The sequence below is a fragment of the Melanostigma gelatinosum genome (assembly GCF_949748355.1).
Source record: "Melanostigma gelatinosum genome assembly, chromosome: 17".
NCBI lineage: Eukaryota > Metazoa > Chordata > Actinopteri > Perciformes > Zoarcidae > Melanostigma > Melanostigma gelatinosum.
Window position 1 is genome coordinate 17,605,429 of NC_136650.1, and position 15,402 is coordinate 17,620,830.

Genomic DNA, 15,402 nt, shown 5'->3' on the forward strand with positions numbered 1-15,402 from the left:
AGAATAATCCTAAATACGGAAAGTACCGTATTATACTGTATTGTATAAAAATAATCACATTAAACATTTATTATATTACTGTATTATAGGGAATGTTGTTATGTATATTAATAACCTACTTTATGCGTGATGGAGGAGCAGTGATGCTGCAGGTCAGGTAAGAAAAGACAGTCGTGGTGATTATCGTCAGGCAGTTCCACAACGTGAGACACAATCAACTGAGAGGGGGCAAGCTCACTTGATTATATCATTTGAATGTTTCGTTTGAGAAAAATGTGTGGTCTTGCATCGAGGCATTGTCTTTAACAAGTTCATTTGTAATACAAAGATATCAAGATTTGAGTGAAGTCAAGTATTATTATTTGGACATCAGTTAAAATGTGACAAATATGGTTTTACACATTGAGCTCTTTAAATAGTAGCAGCCAATCACCAAACGTGTTATTGCTACGAATGTCCATTACATGAACAATAGTTGTGATTGATCTGAGATAACTAGGGGCAAAAATCTCTGGTCCTTGTGTGGCATCATTTTCTTTTTTTGGTAAAAGGCGTGGACCATAAAGCTAAAACAACATGGGTATGACAGTAAAAATGGTTGTAGGATGTGGCATTTTATTGACTGTTTGACTTAAAACCAAAACTGTCCCATTTTATCTCACCAGCTGTCCCAGTTTACCTGAACACGTTATTGGTGGAGATTTTTCTCTGCAGAAGGCACAACAATCAAAAGTTAGAATACTGTGATATCTTCTGGCCATTTGTTGAACTACGTGGTGTGAGCACAGATCAGAGGCAGAGATTTGTCTGCCATCTACTGGGCTGACAAAGACTCTGCCACTGAGTGACAGTGTGTAGAGTGAATACAGTAAATGAACAACTCTGGAAACAAACAATCCACGGATCATCTTAACAAAGCCATTTATCTAATCCCAGGACTAATTCCAACCACAGTTTTTTTTTTTTCATTATTAGCTGTTAGATTGACATTCCTTAATCAAAGTCAAACAAAGAAGAAAAGGGCATTCCTCTAATGTTTGCATTCATCCAAGAACAAGGCATTGATGCTGAGACTGATACTGAAGCAGTTCAATTCATGTAATTCCGCAAAAATGTGTATGTGCCCTTTGTTTGCCTGGTATTATGAAGTACACACACCACACAGCGCTGGCTGCTGTGAGAATAGCTGCCATAGCCATTCCCAGTCTGGAGTTGTTGTTTTTTCTGCTGAACACTCTGTTTAACAGCCCTCCATTAAGGGAACTGTTGTGTATGAGAGAAAAGTCACACAAAAGCAAACCAGTGACCTTTAGGTGGACCCAGTCTATAGTTTTACTGCCCCAGACAGGGTTCCCCACCCTCTTACTGCATTTAATTATAGTAACTCTTTTAATGATTCAAAGTGTTTTTGCCGGGTCACTGGCTGAGGCTGGAGGTTTACGACACTGGGACATATCTTTTATTGTTCAAATGCTGGGGTAATATCATTCAAGTGAAAGAGGAGGTGATACAGTTCTGAACATGTATATGCCTGTATTGTTAGGTTTATCCATTAAAAGTGGCAATTATACATCAAATGTAATGAACTTATTTCACCCCATCATTGCCTTTTAATCACATAAATTCTATCACACGTTATCAAAAGAGTTCTTGAACTCCTTTTAAGATGCTACTCATCACTTACACACCATTCAATGTTCGGGCTGAGCTGTTAAGCCTTTATGTGCCAGAGTGCACCCTCAAATCCTCTTTCAAACTTTCTAGATTCATTTTCTTTTCATGGCCATATCATTTTCCAAAAGCTTCATGATTATTGATTATTATTGATGATTATGATTGATACTTTTCTCTGTTGACACTCTATAAAGACCTTCCTAACAGGTTTTATACATTGTTATTAAATCCTGCTCAACCCATTATCCAATGACAAGTGTGCTTCTGTTTTGGGTTGACTGTATTTGTGTTTGCCGATTGTCATTGTTGACTGTGATGAAGACAGAGTGGTGTTAAAATGTTGGTGTGTTTGCACTATTAAAAGGCTGCAACTCAATCAGTGCGCTCCAGTCATGTTGTCTTATCAATCCTCAGCTAAACTTTTTTTTTTTTGGAAACTAATAATTGACAAAAAAGTCAAGGAATTCATCCACGCACATTTAAGAAATGACGGATCAGGACCGAAGCTGTGAAAACATGATTTAAACAAAACAAGATTTATAGTATTTCAGTGATTAGGATCATAGCCCCAAACCTGCTACTGACTGGCCATACAGTATAATTCCCTGTGGATATGGTACTAGTCACAGAAACACTAGTTCTTGAACATGTTGTACATCTCCTCCTTTTTCTTGTGTTTTTCCACAAGGCAGATTCATCACTCATATTAAACTTAGAAACAGTGAACAAACAGAGGAAACCTGAGTCTCTGAACCCTGAAAAGCCAAACTATAAATATGCTGGATAGTCTGACCATGTTGAATAGAGTCCGCACAATAGATGTGCTGTGTGTTAGCTACACCCACGTCTTCAAATCTATAATTAGTCAGCGTAATTATATTACAGCTTTTGTCCTGTCTCTTTTTTAGCTGCCCTTTTCCTGTGTGAAAAATGTGGTCTGACTTAATGACCAATGGATGAATAAGACGGAAAAGGTTCTGATTAATATCTGCTCAATTCACTCAACTACTTGATACATTAATAGATATCTGATATGAGTTTTATGCTGCTCTCCGCAAAAATAATTAATCAGATATTCCTAAATGTAATGTTTGCAATAAAGGTCAAGTCTGCATTTTCTTCCCTAGTTACAAGCAGGTCTGGATAAAATAGCTGTGCTAAATAGGCTTCATGGTCTGCAGTCTGCACACTGATAATCGCAACTGGAGCCACAGAGCTCAACATCTTATTTCCTTACTTTGCATTTTGAAGGGCCATCACACCTTCATGACTTTCAGACTTACTGGACTGCAGCATGTTGTGGAGAAGAAGAAAAAACATCCAAACCTAAATTTTAAATATTTACTTGTCATGACTTTCATTCACAAGTAGCTTAAAAGGAATATGCTGAAGTAGGCTTAAAGTACCTCAAAGTTGTACTAAAGCTCAGTACTTGGCTAAATGTACTTCTAAACATGTCTATTGTATTTTTAGTCATGCCCATCTGTCTCTTAATACCTGTTCTATCTAGTATACCGTAGCAGTATTATAGTAGCAGCCTACTCTTACATGTTAAGTCAAGTAGATGCTAAAATACTTTGTTAAACGTTTTGGCACCCCCTGTTGGCAAAACCTAGAACTGTCTGTGGATGAATTCTGAACAAAAGTTTTTCCATGAATTTCCATCCATCCTGGAGAATGGTAACACATGCTGCACATCAACTTAACATTAATTCATCATCATGTAACAGATGCATACTTGCCATTAGTACAGTGCACACTATAAGACATTTTAGTGAAGTTAATCACAAACTCCCAAATAATGGTGATGTGCAATTTACATTCTTGTATATAATACTAGACCGAGGCTATACATCCTTTCAATTGTTTTCCTGTTATCAGAGACTCGTTCTCAAGAATAACAGCTTACAACTCATAACCCTGATATAAAGGTGGAAAAAGTGACACAGCAAAAAGACAAATGTGGGTTATATTTGGTAGCAAGGGTAAAACCGCTGTCCTGATAATAGAGCCGCCTACACTTTCCTTCTGTCACCCTGCAGGAAACGGACTGGAAAACAATAGGCTCATCACTGTGGACACAGAGGCTGATTATACACTGCCGTATCATGGTTTCACTCAAACACTAGATAAGCCAATGCCAAGCAATCCTGAAAAACAGAGTGTGGGTGACTCATGATTATAACCCTCATCACTGGCCTTTAGAAAGTTACGACAACATCAATCCGTGACAGCTTCCAATGAACGGCGGAACACCGCTGGCCTATCAATCACCACACACGTTCATTACAAGTTGCACCAAATTAACTAATAATGCAATTATCCAATATAGCAAATTCCACATCAGTCGCCTGCAAATTAGGCCCCAATATGCTCCCAATGTTACTGCGTCAATGGATGTTTGGTCTGAGCCATACAATGAGCAAGCGTCAAGGCAAGTGAAGTGGAACGAATAAGATAAGACAATGCTTGAATAATTGGGTTGTTGCAGCAGAAATACATGTAATGATTCTTTAAAACATGATGCATTTCTATGTAAAGCAGTTACAATGAGCTCCAATTGATCTGCTACAAAAGTCGGGTTGGTGATTTTCAATGCAAGACTTAGGGTTTTTAGAATATGACATTCTGCTAAAGTAAATGGTCTGAATACTACTTCCTCCAAGATAATATATTGAGGATTTCAGGCCTGTAATTCCAATCAAAGACATAGCAAGTGTGCATGGCTAAATGTTATTTATTGGTGTGTATTATGATTGGTTTCAACATGACATTTGTAATCTTTGCTCACATTTCTTTGAGTGTGGAACGAGTACGTCATTTTGACTCAAAAACAGAGGTGGTTTCTGGAGGATGAAACATGCCTTCATAAGACTGGAAGTCGTGTGAAAAGTACAAAAGCCGTATCGTAACAAATTCAACAAAAAGGTCACATCTCACAGGTAAAGTTTTCTTCCAGGACTCAACAAAGTCTGTCTTTCAGTGATGACACATCGTCTGTTCATGGGCTCTCAGACACAAGAGCCAACAACAGTTTTTTATAAGTGTGTGCATTATAGCATCAGTCACAAGGAGAATTGCTGTGTCACACATAACATGCAAGGGCTGTTATTGCTGTGATGCCAGAAGAAAGATCTGGAGAAGCCACAGTTACCATTATGAAGCAAAATAAAACACCAATTAAAAATGGAGCACCAGCGGCAGAACAACCTGCATTAAGTGTTTAAGAGCCAGACCCCACATAACGTACAGTAGGCTGATATAATGACCCAAATGTTTATTGATTCATTGATTGATTACCTCTCCTCTCCTTGTCTAGATGGGAGGGATAGGGTTCAGGGAGACTCCCTGAACTTGTTTTCAGTCCAGCACAGAATTGACTATACATTCCCTATGAATAATATTAGTGTCAAAAAGATTTATATCATTGATAAAAGGTAGAATAACTGAGTTAAGTTACTGTCAACTACATCACCCATTCAAAGAAACATTATTTTGTCATTTTGGACATTAATTATTGTCTCATCAGGCTGCGTCGTTCTCTACATCATGTGTATAATCACCTGAAACGAAGAATCGTTGTGTTTTTGCTTAGAATGAGTTCTTATCTACATTGGGAGCGGGTCCTCTTGCACAGTCACGTTTCTACAGTGGCCCAGAATAGACAAATCAATTTCTATAGTGAGAGCCTTTTGTGTTTTTACGTTACCTGAAGGCCACAGTCACGCAAACGGCGAAACTGTGGTTTCGCACTCGGCAGCTCACGTTACAGTCTCACAAAGGGAGGAGTGACCAAAGGGCTATTCCGTTGGTTGCAATCTGCAACCACACCGCTAGATGCCGCCAAATCCTCCACACTGTCTCTTTAAGACAACCTCTGCAAGCAAAACCCAGTCAGCTAATCGGCTTCACATTTTAATTAAGGTCCCAAAATTCCATATTTTCAATGATGTGCTCTGATTGGATTAGAAAAGCGTCTGAAACATGTGTACTACTGGAGACCTGTTGATGCTATAGCTGACTGAAGGACACATTAGGCTTCACACTGTGTCAGTCACCAGCATTTCAAATGATGACATTTACCAGCAATATTTATTCATTTCAATTGAATTGCAGCAGTTGGTGGATTCTCTTGCGGGGACAAAGTAAATCCAAATATTTTCTTCTTGAGCTCAACTTTGGTGAACTTTGACCTGCACATTTGTGCCATTGACCCCACAGCAAGCAGTTTTGAGAGTGCTGACCTGTGGAGGAAGCCATCGTGGCTTGTTAGCTGTAATTGGTTGAATTCACTGCTCCACAACAGAGAAATAGTTCACAGACAGTTATGAGACAGAAGTCGACGGTCCAGCACATCTTAACGTGAACTTTTTGTCCCGAAAGCTTTATTTTCCCTCTCTAATAACTTTTTATTGAACAAATTGGTGCACAAAGGTGAACAAAGTGCCAGTAAACAAGAACAGAGATAATCTGCAGGAGACAGACTAGTGCTAGCCTGGCCAGCTAGCAAGTTAACTGTGATTGCGATCCGCAGCTGGATCCAGTGCCGCCCCGCCCTCTCCTGTCATCATGAATGAAAAGCCATCCCCCTTTGGGCGTCTTCGCTCGATATACAGATAAGGATGGGTGTACACCCAGAGGAGCAGGAGCATCACGGAAACTTGATAAAATGGTTGCTCGGGGAAAGGGTCTTTGTTTTGAAGGGAGATTCCTCAGACTATAATTAGTTACACAAAGATCTGCAAAATGTCAGATATATTTAGGCTAGAAAATTAAACAAAGGGGTCTGAAGTTATGGAATCTGTGAGAGCATAGATTGATACGATGGAGGTTTGAGCTCGTGTCTGTGGTGTTTAGAGGAGGATAAACATTCCCAAGCAGGGCTTTAGATCACTTTTCCCAAACATGTGCAACAATGACATGTTAGTAGTGTCTAGGACTGAGATGGAATTTACCCATTTGGAATTAAACATTCCTTTGTGAACAAGGTCATTGTAATGGCTTTACCCCCCACATGTGTGGATCAAGTGTATGTTAAAATTCAAAAAGAAGAATCCAATCAGGACGGAGACGAATACTGGACACAGAACAGAACAGAACATAAACTCTGTGGCAAACACATTTTATGATACTTACACGTTTTCTTCAGCAAGATAACCTTAACAAATCACCACCATTTTCATGATTTGCGGAGTAAATACATTCGGCAGCAGTAAAAAGGAAAAGTTAGACTTCACGGCACCACCACCAAGCGAAAGGCGGATTTGACAAGATGACGTTTTGAAGTCTTATATAGCCACCTTTTACAAAATCCACTGTTGACAGATTTTGTATTGTATAATTGTTTTTTTTTAAGATATCTTATGCCTGACTTTATTTCAGACATCTAATCAAAAACCCATTTATAGAAACTCATTGATTTTAGGCAGAGGGAACTTATTTCTGGGTTTCAGGACTCATTCCTGCAGCACAATAATAACTCCAACACGTATCTCTCCCTGAAATTACAATGTACTGACCAAACAAAGTTGACACAAAGTCAGGTTTGCTGCTTCTAGTATCCATCTTGGCTCCAGCTTCATATTTAAAGTACAGCCACCATTGAGATTGATCTTCCAGTCTCAGTCTATGAAACTATACAATTCAACATTTCAGACATGTTCTGTGCATTTTATTTTAAAAGCGATACTGCTTCACTTACCCTTCCTATTTCTTCTACTTTAGTGACTTTTTTTGTTTTTCCTAAATCACTTTTTTTTGGGGTTTGTTTGTTTGTTTTTTGATTTAGGTTTAAAAAGACGTCCTTGAAAAAGAGTTGCAGTACAGCAGATTTGTTTCAGTTTGACAGTTGCCTTGAACAGTTTGCAACTAAAAATAGTCAAACTGGAAACTAGAAATGATGACATGCCTTTATGTTTCGTCTCGGCTCTCGTCAGCTTTGACAATAAAGTCTATTTAGCTTCATACAGTGATGATAGTGTTCTCATGCAGTTTCACAAAATGCAATTGTCTTCCTGAATTAATCTGAATTAATCTGCAGCTGAAATATTTCCTCACAGATGTACTTCTTTTACACTTGTTGAACTGTAGTGACCAGCTGTTTTAGGAAATTACTGAGCATTTCTTAAAAATGAAAATGTATCTGTGAACCATTCTGCCGAGTTGGAATGAGAAGGTGTTGGGTTTGTATTACATGCCAATCAAATGAGGGGGAAAAAAACTTCACACCACCTGCATTGACTCACTTTTACCGACATACCCTAAGCCAGAACAGCAGTTAATCAGCTAATTCTCCCGTTTCTTATTATCATTAGAGTATTAGCATATCTCTTTGATGATACATTCATGTGTCAGGAATGATGTCACCCATGGTTCATCGCCTTTTAAACAGCATTCCTCACAGACAGTGACGATAACTTCATTAAAAGCAGGTATGACGTACACAGAAAACCCCATTCTTACTTGGTTACACCTTAAGCGGAGCTGTCAGGATGATAAGAATCAGCAGGCAAAATAGTTCACTTGAACTAAAAAACAATTCCCATCTCTGGCCGTCGCAGCTATTTTTAACACTCACTTCTATTTGACTTTCTGAGAAGGTGATACTTTGTACTTTAGTGTGTGATAACAAAGAGCTTGTCTTCTGGGGAATGGCGAGAAGGTTCATCTCATCCACTGGGCAAACAAAAAGCACTGCTTTGTTGGATGAGGTGTGAGCCGAAAGTCTCTGCGGAGGGTCCGCAGGAGTGTGAGCTTCTCCAGAAAATCAAACAAGGACGGGATGCCTGTTGCCCGTTTCAGGATGACTCATAGACGGATACACTGCATCACATTGGATCCACTGCTCACTGGCTCTCAGTCCCTCTGGCTGGAAAGTGTGGGAGGTTGCAGAAGATGAATGACCCTCTAATGGTAAATAGGTGAGGAAGCAGTTAATAAACAACTGAGTGGAAACCCCCACGTGGAGAGGAATGAGGGTAGGAATTCTCATTGCATGACTTCCGCGTGTTTCTCTGCAGGTGGAGGAGCAAAACAGTTACCATTTGTGGAGATTGTCCGTGTAGATGACATGACCAAGTCATGAGTCAACCGATGTCCTGTTGTTTTGAATACCCAACACAAATGCATGAGGTCGCTGGTGTGGTGTATTAAATATTAAACCACCCTCTGCACATGCTAATGCAACGCCACACTCAACCCACCTTTGGTCTAAAAAAGAAATAAAAGTGTAAAACAAAACCACACAGCTGTGGCCTTGCCTGCCTGGGGAGAGTGTTCTTGGTGAGAATTACAATGTTCTTTGAAGTCTTTCAAAGAAAGCAGTTGTTGTTTCAATAATTGTTCCCAACATGAGCTTCATCATTCAGGCCGAGGAGGCTGAAACTCAGTGTGAGCTGTCACAGCTTTCCAAAACTCACGTACATTCAGCCATGCATGGAATGGGTGTTCAGCTGAGGCCTTTGAAAGTCATTATACTCCTATTTATAATCCACCATGACCTTCTACTGTCAACCTTTCAAGAAAAGTATCATAAAAAAGTTGCAAAACTTTATTTTACAACTCTGACTATACGTCACCTCAATTGTGCACTGTATGGACATTGTCCTTTAACACCCAGCTCAAAAATTGCCTCCGCTATGAATGTATAACAGTTACCATTGAAGAGGAAGCCTTTTGTGTCTCCAGAGGGACACAAAATACTTTGATGTTCAATATTCGACATGCTTGTTCGATAAACGCGAAAGTTAATTGTTACATGTTTACAACGTCTGGTTGCAGATGAACATCGTCAGGTGTCTGAATGGCAAATTAAGATTTGGATCTGCAGTGTCGCACAGAGGACAGTGGCTGTTTACAGAGATACTGTATGTCTGGCGTACGTGTGCCCGCATACAGATGAAGATGACTATCGAGACTATAATGTGAAGAATGTCGTCCAGTACAGGCACGCCAGTGAGTATTAAAAAAATACAGATGTCTGTTTAAAGCAGGAGAAGGAATGTCTGGCGGTCCGGGGGCCATTTCTGCAAGATTACAGACAGGATATTTCCCACCACTGCATATACTGTTGAAGACTTTTGTCTTTGAGTGATTATGGTCTCTGTGTTCCTTAATGAGGCTCACCTTTGAGCTCGGTGAGGAAGCATCCAGGAATGCCAGCTATTCAAAACATCTTTGTCCCTGTTTATGCTCTGGACTGTGAGCGAGTTCTTTGAAGTTGTGACACTTGACATTTGAAACGATAGAAAGTTACCCATTGATGCAGCGAAACAGCGTCTCCTTCTCTCCCTGACCAAGCCTGCTTCCTTCCTGCTGGTCCTGGCTGTTTGGTTATGACTAGACTTCATGTTTTGGTATCAGCGGGCATGTTTCGGACCGGCGGGTGCTGATAGGGCCAGTCTGTCCCCAGTCTGTCCCCGAAGCCACTAGGGTCCCAGCAAACAAAACCAGGAAGAGCAGGAATGTACCGACGCCGGCTTTTACTGTAATCGCAACCAGTTTGGACTGGAACTGCACAAGTACAAGTGAAAACACAAAAACAGTTGATGTGCCACAACGTTTCATTGTGTGCAGACAATGTCAAAAACCATTTCGTAATCTTTTATTAGCAATACAGAAAGTTCTAACACCTAATCCTCGTGAGGATGCCAGTGATCTGACCTCCCCTTAGTTCTGAGGGAGAGGTAGTCTGTTTTGAGAAAGGAGATGAAGCTCTTTCCTAACTTTTTAACACTTCAAATTCATATTTCAGCATTTCCTTGCAGGATTTCATTAAAAAAAAGGATTTGAATGGTAGTAAATGATGGTTCTGGTGTGCACAATGGATTGTAAAGCTGTCATTTGCTACATGCAGAGGACACCAATCCTGTCACAGTTTCAGGATTTTGTTTTTAGATGTTATCTCCACCAAAAGTAATTTGCTCCTCCTTGTACGCATCACAAGCAAAACAAATGTAAGTTAATTGTCAATTAAAGTTTTAAACCTTTTGCTATGTTTGCCATAAATTCGGAGAGTGTGAATATTTTTTCTTTGTTTATTTAGTTTATTTTGCACATTGGTGATGATCACGGAACTTATATAAATACACGTGACGTGGGGTAAAAATTCTCATCACATGACTTCCACGTGTTTGTCTGCATTTGCAGCTGGAAATGCAAAACAGCTTCCTTTTTGGGACATCGTCTGTGTAGACTACATTACCGACTGACGAGTCAACCGATGTCCTGTTGCTTCGGATACCCAAACACAAATGCATGACGTCGCTGGTGTGGAGTATTAAATACGAAGCCACCCTCTGCCAATCCCGTTCCTGTCCTGCATTCCGAGAGGAGTTTGGTCCCTTCTGAGCAGGGAGACAGCGTGTACCGCCACAGTCAACTCACCTTTGGTCGATTTAAAAGTGCAAACAAGACACACAACTGTGGCCTTGCGCGACATTGAAGAGTTTCCTTCGTAAGAATGTCAATGTTCTCTGAAGTCTTTCAAAGAAAGCACAAATTGTTCCCAACTTGAACTGACTCTCCGCTGTGAATGTTTTGGGCCATAATAGTTTCTTGCAGACCGAATATCTGCGAAGCTAATGACATTCCCATTAGCCTTAGCTGCACTTCATCACAAGTAAATCAAGCTCCCCACCACAGTCATTCCCGTACAGTGTCTAAATCAAGTTTTTTTAATTAAATAGAATTCCCTAACCCTAAATGTGTGTATGCAAAAAACGACAGGCTGCAGCCCAGTGAGACAATTATAATCGCACAATCATGATTGACTGCCGGCCAGCATGTCAGGGAGAACCATGGGGGCAACAACATGGAATAAGGACTCAAACAAAACAAAACAATGCAACAAGTGTTATGACAACAGCGTGATTAAGGTTGCAATCTCAATCCCCCGTCCAGCCCGTATCAGTTCCCTGAGCAAACAGCAGACATGCTCCTGTTTTTCCCTTTGTTTCTTTTCCCCTCCCGGGTTCTCTCCTGCGCTCAAGGAATTTGGGAGGAATGCAGAAAAAGCATCCTGTTTTCATTCTTAGTCAGCTTTTTCACACCACTGGGATGTCTGAGTTCGTACTGACGTCAGGGTACATAACTAGAACGTCAATAGATTGAGCAACAGAGAGACAGGTGCGTATTATCACTTATCCTTGAACACCTCCACTCCTCGTCTTACAACAACACAAGCCAGTTGCACTGCACGTAAAATACATGCAAAGAAACCGTCATATTAACCCGTGACCGACTTTGAATGGTGCTAATTCCCCATTTATTGTTATTATCTGTCATTCCTTAAACACTTGACCTGTAACGTCCTATAGATAAATGGAAGTCTCCGACATCCTCGACAACAAACACTCGCTGCGCTCACGTCCCTCTTGCAGAACAGCCTATCTAAAGTAAACATCAGTGCATGGAGCAACAAGGGGACAGACTCAACACCATGGAGAGAGAAGCACAGCACGTTAAAAAGAGTCCTATGTGTAGTAGCCACATACTTCAGCATGTCAACTGGCTGCCTGTCCTATTGTTAAACGTGGAGCACGACTTCAAAGTTGATACACCTGGAGCACAGTGAGGCTGAAGTGAAGGCTTGAACAGCGTTGAGTATGCACAAGGCGGCCATGGCCAACAATCTTTGATGTTTGAGCTTCTCTCAGCTTTCTTCAGAACTCCAATAACGCCTTGAAGTGTCAACCAATCATATGTTTTTGTTTCACTCTGTTCCATTCCATCTAAAAAAAAAAAAAGAAGCCGTTAGCCAGTTCCCAATGCTATTTGACGACATAACCACGTCAACAAAGCAACACTGTAGGGTGCCTTCACACCTGTACCACACAGATTGATTGGATCCTGCATCATCAGCGCATCATCAGGACCCACATGGGGGCCATCGGATTTTGGTGACCGGCTTTAAAGGTGCGTTCACACAGATACAGAAGCACATCTTCATCTCTGGTCATTTGGGAAAATTTGACAGCTGGACCATTTTTTGTCAATTCACCCCAAAATGCCAATGCACCAACTGTATGTTAGCTGTTAGCAAGCAGGCAGCTGATGTGTTTGTGTGACCGCTCAGCCGCAACAGAGAAAAGAGCCGTGTTGTAGACCAGTGTTGCAGAAGGGGTAGTAATGTGGGATCACGCTCGTTTTAATGGATGGATGTGTTTGTGTCTAGGTGGCTAATGGGGACAACTTTATTTGAAATTGGTTTATTATTGAGCAAGAGCGCTTCAGTCGGCAGCTGCTAAACTGGCCCGAAGCTCTCAAATGAGCTGCGGTGTAATCGGTTGGGTGTAATTCTGTTGAGTCAATGTACGACCACGGAAAGTGCTTGTTTTTGCCACTTCCATAATGTTGCCACAGACAGCATGATGAAAAGGATAAAACGTTTTTCAGCTTTCGCTTGATCTGGTCCACTTTTAGTCAAAGTAAATTGACGGTGCGGAATTGCTTGATTACATTGCAGCCCGTTTGGCGGCTGCCGTCAGCATATTTTTCCCTAAAATAGGTTTACGGTTGAAATATACAGCAGTTACCCTCTTTAATGAGCTGTGAAAGTAGGATACATCACACTGCAGTTCAATCTGATGTTCACTTTCTGATTGATCAGGGACAATCCCCGCACTCATGGATTTAATATGGATTATCAGACCACAAATGCACCAAGTCTGAGACTGTAGCTTTCAAGAGGTCTTGGTGCGGTTGTGTAGTCTGCTGCAGAGTGTGTTTCCATTGAACCAAACACATCAGATGTGAATCTTTACAGTGTGGGGGCTTTTAGGTGTCCATCAGGACTTCTGTTCATGATTAATAACTTAACAACTTGATTAAAACCTCAACCAACATTGAATAAAGGTATAGACATCTATTAACCAGCTCTTGAGAAGATTTTTTATACATCACTAGGTTATAGGATTTACTGGCTTTGCTGAAATAATTTCGATAATTTAAAACAACTGGTCTTCAATGATCTAAAAAGCTAATGTTCTTCATTTTCAATGTCTTACTGGATGACAGATGAGGAAAAGGTTTGGATATAATTTCTACACTGAAATCTTCTGCTGCAGGTGAAGACAATATTGGACCTTTTTTAAATCCAATCTGTTTCCTTTTAGACTAATGTTCAATGGTGTTACACCCAGAGAAGTCCAGCAAGAATGAAGTTCTTCACAATTAGGGTCGATGTTTATTGAACAGATAAATTGATATTTAGTGTACAGTGTCAGCATCTATGTTCATAGAAGAAATTCAGTATAAGCCCAAATAATTCAAAGTATTTGCTGGAACGTGCCATTTGTAGCTGAAGATCGGGTGAGTGACACAGCAATTCATTCTCAAAGTCAAATAATAAAATCACCATTCTGCTGCAGAATTTCTTTTGCGTTTTCTTTATTTTTGTCATATAAAATTCAGTGCGTCATTCATACAAATATAAATACATCTCTGAATAAGTTAGAGAATAAATAAATTCTATTTACAATTCAGCATTTAACAGTAAATGTCTAAGGTGGTAAACTGTCCATCATATACATACAGCATTGAGACATTTGAGGATGGATATTTTCAGGTACAAAGAAGGTGTATGTTTCCATGTGTCTGTGAGTTGACTACAATCAAAAAAACGGCGGATGGAGTGAATGGATTTATGGCACAGAAAAAATGCAGGCCACCGACAAATAGCTTTTGATGTGCATAACACAAGTCGAGAGTCATTGTTTCCCAGTGGCTAATTACAGAGGAATTAAGTGAACATTTGTCTGGGGAGAAAAACAACCGTTGCATTTTTTGGCAAGCTGCAAGCCATTGAAACCTTCTGGCTTATCTTAAATCAAAACATTAAACTGGAGCTATATGCAATAAACACTTGGGCCAACACAATAGAGCTAATGTTGTTGTTATGCTAGTAGAACGTTGACTGAATATGTGTGTGTGTAGGAGCTTACAATAGACCTTGTACACAAAGCTAATTGTTGGTGAGATAAATCCCAAAGAGATGACCTTCATTTCACTGAGGCCGTGTGTGCCAAGACTGAACAAGCTGCCATTTTCAAGTACTGCCTGAGAAGTAAAAATCTATTTGCTTATTTGCCCTCAACACCAGGTAGAGCAGCAGATTCCAGCTCTGATACAGAGGAATATAAAGCATTAATAGCAAGGACACAAGAGTAAACATTGACAAAAAATTCCAAACTAAATACAGAGATGATATGACTTTGGAATACGTCGTGATCCTACAATCCTCAGTGAGTTGTGGATTTAAACCTGCCCCATCAGACGAGTCACAGGCGTGCTCATAAAAACAAAAGAACCCTGGATCAGCAACTGATTAGTCATTGTAAACGTTCTTGATGTGATTCCCCAAAAGGACAGACGCCGGCTTCCAAGTCCTTGGCTTTAATGGACCTTTTCTTGGCATCTGTTTTTATGTTCAAAAAGGTTCAAAGAGAGTTCAAGAAATAACTCTAGATGTCTCCACCCAGCATTGTTCTTGCGGTAGGGCTTCTGTCTCGGTGAGCTGCCAGTCCTCCGAAGCTCTGTTTTGTTGATCGGATGCTTGATCCGCTGCCTCTTTTCCCTTCCATCCTTCCACCTTCACATTCCCGGAGTTGGTAAGACTCTTGACAGGGTTTCAAAACCCTGATGCTGGCATTGAAGGTAGCTGGAGAAGTCTCCGGCCCATGGAGGTTGAATCCATGGAGGTTGAACCGCTTCTGGTGTTGGCTCAGTCCT